The sequence below is a fragment of the Lycium ferocissimum genome, chromosome 3 (assembly GCF_029784015.1).
Source record: "Lycium ferocissimum isolate CSIRO_LF1 chromosome 3, AGI_CSIRO_Lferr_CH_V1, whole genome shotgun sequence".
In the NCBI taxonomy this organism is placed as follows: domain Eukaryota; kingdom Viridiplantae; phylum Streptophyta; class Magnoliopsida; order Solanales; family Solanaceae; genus Lycium; species Lycium ferocissimum.
The window spans coordinates 36,336,978-36,345,588 of NC_081344.1; positions in this window are offsets into that span (position 1 = coordinate 36,336,978).

Here is an 8,611-nt window from a genome sequence, read left to right on the forward strand (position 1 = left end):
AATCTTGCAAGGATTCCTCCGGAATAGTATCATCTGTGGCAGGAAATAAATGGGGATATTTGGACTTCATTTCTGCTTCAGTTTCCCACGTCATCTCTTCCCTATCTTTACTCCTCCATAGAACCTTTACTGAAGCCACATCTTTGTTTCTGAGTCTGCGGACTTATCGGTCGAGAATAGCTATAGGTTCTTCCTCGTATGTCAGATTTTCTGTAACTTGTATATCGTCAACATGTACGATTCTGGAGGGATCTCCGATACATTTTCTCAGCATGGACACATGAAAAACTGGATGACATGCTTGCAGTTCTATGGTAACACCAGTTCATAAGCTACCTGGCCTACCTTCCGGACGATCCTATAAGGTCCGATATATCGGGGATTGAGCTTCCCTTTCTTACTAAATCGCACCACGCCCTTCATAGGTGATATTTTCAAAAACACCCAGTCACCTACCTAAAACTCCAATTTTCATCGTCGTACATTTGTATAAGATTTCTGGCGACTCTGAGTTGTGCGTAACCGTTAACAAAGTCTGATGAACAAAGTCTAACCCGAGTACGTTTGCTTCTCCGACTTCAAACCATCCGGCAGGAGACCTACACTTCCTGCTATATAAAGCCTCATACAGAGCCATTTTGATACTGGCATGACAGCTATTGTTATAAGCAAACTCTATCAGAGGCAAATGATCATCCCAACTTCCTTGGAAATCTAGTACACAGGCTCGTAACATATCTTCCAAAGTCTGAATGGTCCACTTAGCTTCCCCGTCTGACTGCGGATAGAAAGGCGTACTAAGGTTTACTCGAGTACCAAGACTTCCTGAAAAGACCTCTAGAACTTTGCCGTGAACTGAGCACCTCTGTCAGAAATAATAGACACAGGAATGCCGTGAAGATGCACAATCTCCTTAATATAAAATTTAGCATAGTCTTCAGTAGCATAGTGTCACGACCCGACCTGAGAGCTGCGACGAGCACCCGGTGCTAGCCCACCCGAGCACCCCTTAGCATGCTTATACATCACATTCTAGGTGAGCCATGTAATTATATCATGCTTTTCATTCATCATTCTAATATCATTGAGCAACAACATATCTATATCATCAATGGCATCTATGCCCATATACATGTGCATGCGTCGACGAGGCGATAAACAACATCCAGCATATAGGCTGACAAGGCCGAACATATCTAACCATATACACAATGTCCACGAGCCTCTAAGAAGGGTACATCATATCGCAACATATGGGCAGGACAGGACCTCGTCGTGGCCATAAATATATACACAAAAGAATCTATACCAAAAGTGCCCTCCCGAAAAATGAAATGGAGCTCGCTATGTAGTCCCGAGAAAATACCGCTACGGGTCCAATCCTCCCGGCCACTCGCGGGCATGACCAACATCCACAAACAAAAGGACGTCGCACGAAGAATGTACCGAGTATGTAAAGCATGATCAATATCAATATGGAAGCATAATGGGTAACATATGAAATAATATGTCGGGGAATAATAACATCATCGTCATAGCACTTACCCGTTCCCATAGGGGCGTCCCATTTCTATTTCGTACTCGCGTACATACATTCACATCCTTGCTCATTTACCTTTCGTACTCATATTCATATCTCCTTTCATACTCATCTAGATGGCATATACTTAACATATTCGTACTCATATAGATGTCATACATATAGCATAACCGTACTCGTATAGATGTCGTACTCACCTTTTTATATTGCGTACCCGACCACGAAGGTTCGGTGTTTCACGTACCTGGCCCTACCAAGGCTCAGTGTTATTCGTACCCAACTGCAGTGGTGTGCGCGCATCGTTATATAGAGACATACATATTCATCGTATTCTACCCGGCCATATAAGCTCGGGGTTCGCAATAGCCTCTTATGGGCACACATACATATATACATATACATATTTATCATATTATACCCGGCCGTATAAGCTCGGGGTTCATAATAGCCTCACATGGGAATACATACACACAAGCCCATATCTATCCTTAATCTTTTTACTATCGTCATTCATTACTTTCTATCCGTGGAGTACTTCTCGTCACATAAGGAACTTGGCACAATCATATCATTTGAGCGTCGTTAGCTTAATAGCTTCTCGAGCTAGGATCTTTAGAGAGTATCATGAACTCATAAGAGGATGAACATTGGGCCAAAGAGCCATGCCTTATGAAAAAAGGGTTAGCCTTACATACCTTTCTATGCAACTATTCTATCTCTTGTACGTGCTTCTTCAAAGCTCACGTTCTACCTTCATTGAAGTGCATACTCATATTAGATGATAGATAGCTTAGCATTCATGACCAATTCTAGAGAAAATCGGACAGCATCTCCTTTATTTATACTACTTCCCTCGTATTACATACCAACTCCCAAACATCAATAATAACGTTCACAATATCATCACGATAGCTTTAGTCATCTACATTACTCTTACTTCACAATTTACTTCAAGTCATCCATATTCATAGTCATATCTTGACAATACGTTCATTTACATACAATGTCGGTTTCCATACTCTCAATATCATCTATAATATGATTATATTCATAAAGTATCAAGAATCATAACTCGTTCCAAACATTTCTTCAAAGGTGTTACTATTCACACATTTATGACCCATTCCCTATTCCCTCATGCAATCCAAGTGTTTCAACTTTCAAATACTTCAAATAACATGGAGATGTCATAAAACTTACCTTAGATGGTGTAGGATTTAACCTTGGGTGCAATTTCCACAATTGAGCAAAACCCTAGTTTCCCCTTCATTTTGATTTCTTGCTTTGGATGAACTTTAATGGGCTTCTCATACTTGACTCACTTAACTTGGTGTAAATGACCACTAATATCTCTTGAATTTATGTGGGTGAAATATCCTAAAGAGTTTTAGAGAGAAGGTGTGGAATGTGGAAATGAAATAATAAAGTTGGTCCCCTTTTATTAACTCAGTCTTCTGATTTGTCGGGTCGTTATACGGACACTTATACGGTCCGTATAACTTTATACGATCCGTATAAGTGACCGTAAAAAGGTCCTTCCGCTCACCCTTCACTGGAACCATTATACGGTCCATTATATGGGCCGTATAAATTTATACTGTCCGTATAACTGACCGTATAATTCCACCAGTGAAGGTCCTTCGCTGTGATGGTCCTACGGTCCATTATACGGTCCGTATAACTTTATACGGTCCGTATAATGAGCCGTATAACCCACCAGCCACTGAACTTGTTCTCGTCACTTCGTTTGATCTCCAATCCTTACGGAACCTTCTTAACACTTGTTTAACATTTCATTACCAATCTAAGGGACGTTACAACTCTTCCCCAAAACTTCATTAAATCACCGTTACTTTGATACTCGTAAATCTTGCCCGACGCATGACGTATACCTTGTTTTCCTTAACAACTTTTGGTCTCCCACTTCCAATGTCTTTGGAAATCTTAATTAGAATCATCAAATGCTATTTCTCACTTATTGGAACATCATAGACTTCGTGCTCTTCATTAGCCTATTCACTGCACATCGACGGAAAATTTTCCGAGGTATAACACATAGGTGGTCCTTACAGACAAGAAACGAGCTGATTTGGTTAACCTGTCAATGATCACCCAAATAGAATGAAATTTGCGACGAGAACGTGGCAATACCGTAACAAAATCCATATTAATTACTTCCCACTTCCACACTGGGATCTCCATTCCTTGTAATAAGCCATTGGGTTTCTGATGTTCGATCTTTACCTGCTGGCAGGTGGGGCACTGAGCTACAAAGTTAGCAATATCTTTCTTCATACCATTCCACCAATAAAAGCCCTTGAGGTCATGATACATCTTGGTGGATCCGGGATGAATTGAATACCGGGAGTAATGAAATTCTGACATGATCCTGTCTCGAAGCCCGGTTACATTTGGAATGCACAAACGGCCTCGATATTTGAGAATCCCATTTGAATCCAGTTCAAAGGCTGAGATCCGATTTTGTTGCACTCCTTCCTTAATGCTAGCTAAAACTGGATCTTCATTCTGCTGAGCCTTTACATCCGAGGCAAGAGTCGATTGGGATATATTCTGTAAGGTAATCCCAGTGTCTTCTGAAACTAGCAGGCGAACTCCCAAATTTGCCAAACGATAAAGCTCTCTAGTCATTTCCAAATTTTTCGCTGGCACATACAATAGGCTACCCATTGACTTGCTACTTAGAGCATCAGCAACAACATTAGCTTTGCCAGGTTGATAGAAAATTTCAGCATCGTAATCCTTTAGCAATTCGAGCCACCTTCGTTGTCTGAAATTCAGTTTCTTTTGCTTAAATATCTATTGAAGGCTTTTATGGTCTGTATAGATATCAACATGGACTCCATATAAGTAATGTCGCCATATCTTTAGAGCGTGAATAACCGCGGCCAATTCCAGATCGTGGGTTGGATAATTTTGTTCATGTTTCCATAACTGTCGTGAGGCATAAGCGATCACCTTACCATTTTGCATCAATACACACCCCAGGACTGTGCGTGACGTATCACAGTATACAATGTAATCCTCGATGCCTTCTGGAAGGGTAAGAACTGGAGCGGATGTCAACTTATACTTCAATTTCTGGAAACTCTGCTCATACGTTTCTGACCATTGAAACTTGGCCCCCTTCTAAGTTAATTTTGTAAGGGGAGCTGCTAAGGAAGAAAATCCTTCTACAAATCTCTCATAATACCCAGAAAGAACCAAGAAACTTCGGACTTCTGAAGCGGTTGTTGATCGGGGCCAGTTCTTAACGGCCTCAATCTTCCGATCATCAAATTTTATACTTTCATCGGATACAATATGTCCTAGAAAAGCCACTAAAGTTAGCCAAAATTCATATTTGGAAAATTTGGAATACGACCTTTGATCCCGTAATGTTTGTAACTCCTGTCGGAGGTGATCAGCATGTTCCGTCTCCAAACGAGAATATACCAAGATATTGTCAATGAATACTATAACAAAAACATCCAAGAAGGGTCGAAATACTGTGTTCATTAATTCCACAAATGCTGCAGGAGCATTTGTCAATCCGAAAGATATAACTAAGAATTCAAAATGCCCATATCTCATTCGGAAAGCTGTCTTTAGAATGTCTTCCCCTTTTACACGTAGTTGATGATATCCTAACTGTAAGTCAATCTTCGAGAAGCATTTGGTACCCTGTAGCTGGTCGAACAAATCATCAATTCTAGGCAGCGGATATTTATTCTTGATAGTCACCTTATTCAATTGCCGATAGTCAATACACATTTTTAGTGAGCCATCTTTCTTGCGCGCAAATAATACCGGTGCTCCCCACGGAGACGTGCTGGGACTAATGAAGCCCTTATCTGGCAAGTCCTGTAATTGCACCTTTAAATCATGCAATTCCACAGGGGACATGCGATAGAATGGAATAGAGATGGGTTGAGTGTCCGGATACAAATCAATAGCAAATTCAATTTTCCTTTCGGGAGGGAGACCCGGTAGTTCATCGGGGAATACATCCTGAAATTCATTAACTACAGGAACAGATTGCAAAGTTGGCGCTCGACTTCGGTCTCTAAGTTGAACCAAATGATAAATATAACCTTTGGAAATCATTTTCCATGCCTTAAGGTAGGAAATAAACCTACCCTTTGGAGCCGGAGTATTTCCCTTCCATTTGAGAATCGGCTCTTCCGGAAACTGAAATTTCACAGTTTTGGACCAACATTCCACACTGGCACAGCAAGAGGCTAGCCAATCCATACCCATAATAGCGTCAAAGTCTACCATTTCTAACTCCACCAAATCAGCAAAATTTTCACGGCCACATATCGTAACTACACACTTACGATAAATTCATCTCGCAACAACAGGTTCCCCGACCGGGGTAGAAACTAAGAAAGTCTTGAGTAAAGATTCGTGCTTAATACCAAACTTATCAGCAATATAAGGAGTGATATAAGATAGTGTGGAACCCATGTCAATCAACGCATAAATATCATAGGAACAGATGGACAAAATACCTGTCACAACATCTGGGGACGACTCAAGATCCTGCCGCCCTATAATTGCATAAATACGATTTTGGCTGCTGTCGGGACCAGACATCTGACCTCTTCCCCTACCTCTATCTGCTGGGACTGAAGAAGAATCTTGCCCAGGAGAGAGATCAGAAGATGAAGAGCCTGCGATCGAGCCTGTCGGCTGAGCCGGGCCTCCTCTACCGCGCGATGGATGGTTTCCCATCACATGACCAGGCTGTCCACAAAAGTAACACACCCCCATACCTTGGTGGCACTGACTAAAGTGGCCCTTACCGCACTGATCACAACGGGGCAAACGTGGGGGGCCCCTTCCCCGCCCATTCTCCCTATAAGAAGGAATTGGCGCTCTCGAACTCTGACCCAGTCCAGAATAAGTGGGTCGATTGTAACGCTGCCTCGGAAACTGAGAAGGTGCACTAACCCTTTGAAGGAGCTGATCTTCGATGAGAATAGGGCCTATAACCTTCATGATAAGTACTTGAATAACTTCGCGTAGTCCGGCCCGCTTATACGCCCCTATTCGGCCCCGTCTTCACTCCGCTGTTGACGTTCAAGGTCCTTCAAATTCTGAGCATACACCTGGATGTGAGCAATATCCATGCCAGTTTGTAATGAAGCCATCATACAATCCTTAATCAAGTGAGGCCCAAGTCCAGTCACGAAACAGTGTACCCTATCTTCCATGTCAGCCACCATTGTCGGAGCCTATCTAGCTAAGGAGTTAAACTTCAAACTATATTCTCGGACACTCATATTGTTATGGCGAAGCAATAGAAACTCATCAGCCCTAGCCCGATGAACCTCAGCGGGCAGATAATGATCTAAAAAGGCCCCGGTGAATCAGACCATACTGCTGGAGGTGCATTCCGCCCTCTCTACTATTTCCAGGACTCATACCATACTGTGGCCATATCCCACAGTCTATAGGAAGCTAGCTCCACTGACTCTGTATTGGAAGCATACATTACCCTCAAGGTGCGGCCCATTCGATCCAGAAAGTTTTGAGGATCATCCTTTAGGTTTGTCCCCATGAAAATTGGAGGGTCCAAAGTAAGAAAATCATGTACATTGGAACTAACAGCCCTATCTGGAAGGCTAGCCTGCCGCTGAGTTTGAGTAGCTACCAGTCTAGTCAAAAACTGGACTGCATCTCGCAAGTCCTGATCGGGAACAGCAGGGGGAGGAGCTGGAGGCTGAGGAGCCGGAGGGTCTAGAGCTCTATTATGCTCTTCAGCAACTAATGGAGTAGAGGTAGCATGCCAGGGGGTAGCGCTCTGGGCCTCACCATGCCCTAACTAGGCTGGGGATACTCTGCTCAGGCCTTCCCCTGCCGCATCCCGTACTTTGCTAGCCTACTTTGCTGGCCTTATTCTTTCTCTGAGGCATCACTGAAATTTAAATAGGAAAAGATTAGATAATGTCATCCTTACTGGCGCTCTATCGGACGATCTAGATCATGAAGAAATGCGTCTTCCTAAATGCCCTGTAGCCTCCTGGCTATAGATATGGTGCACGACATACCGATAACTAGGACTTTACTAGACACGGCTCATAGACATCCCTAGGACTGAACTGCTCTGATACCAATTTATCACACCCCGACGAGGAGTATGACGGGCTCCGACCCATAGGCCGGGAACCACCTAACGTAACAATTACTTTGAACATTATATACCGCAACTCAAGGAACACTTACACACAAAAAGGTCCCAACATAGAAATATCAGATAACTCAACACATATGTACATATGCAAACCGACAAGGTCGCTACAACAACACGAGTATCATAAAGCTGGCAAGGCTAACAAGAAAGTAACACCGACCAAAACAACACCAACAAGACCGTACATAATATTTATGTTATGTCCCGTACCTTTGCATAGGGACATTATAAAGATAAGTGCGAAGTTTAAAGACAAAGCCGTTTCAGTAGTTCTAGTAAGGTTTTCATCTGATTTCGTTTCGCCGCATCAAAATAGCCTATGAATTTCGTTTGGTATAAGAACAATATTGGAGAATAAGGATTAATTGACCAAGATTGGATGACTAAGTGAGATTAAGAACTTAATTACATCATTAGTGAGCCTAAGTGGCCGTGTGGGTCCCACTTGGTGATTTGGCCAACTCTTATTGGCTAGGAACTTGGGTGGGACACATGTCCACTTTGTGGACTGCATATATAAAGAGAATTGCTGATTCATAATCCAAATAGAATTTCATTTCAACATTACAAAGTTGGAGAAGCATAGTGATAGAGAGAGAGGCTCGGCAGGGGCTGCCGAGAACACCCTCCTCCATTTTGATCCAAAAAAAAATTCATTTTCCAAGCAAATTAACTCCTCATCAAGTGTATAAGGACGTGTAGTAGTTGTTGGGAAGAGACAAGGAGGTGTAGAATTCCATAGAGTTGAAGATTCGGCCAAGGTTGAAGGACAAGTCGTTAAAGGTAAGAACGATCATTGTTCTTGTGTTGTATGAAGATTTGAATGTATAATTCATGCATGTTATTGTTGGGTTGTGGTTGTGGTTGAATTTGAG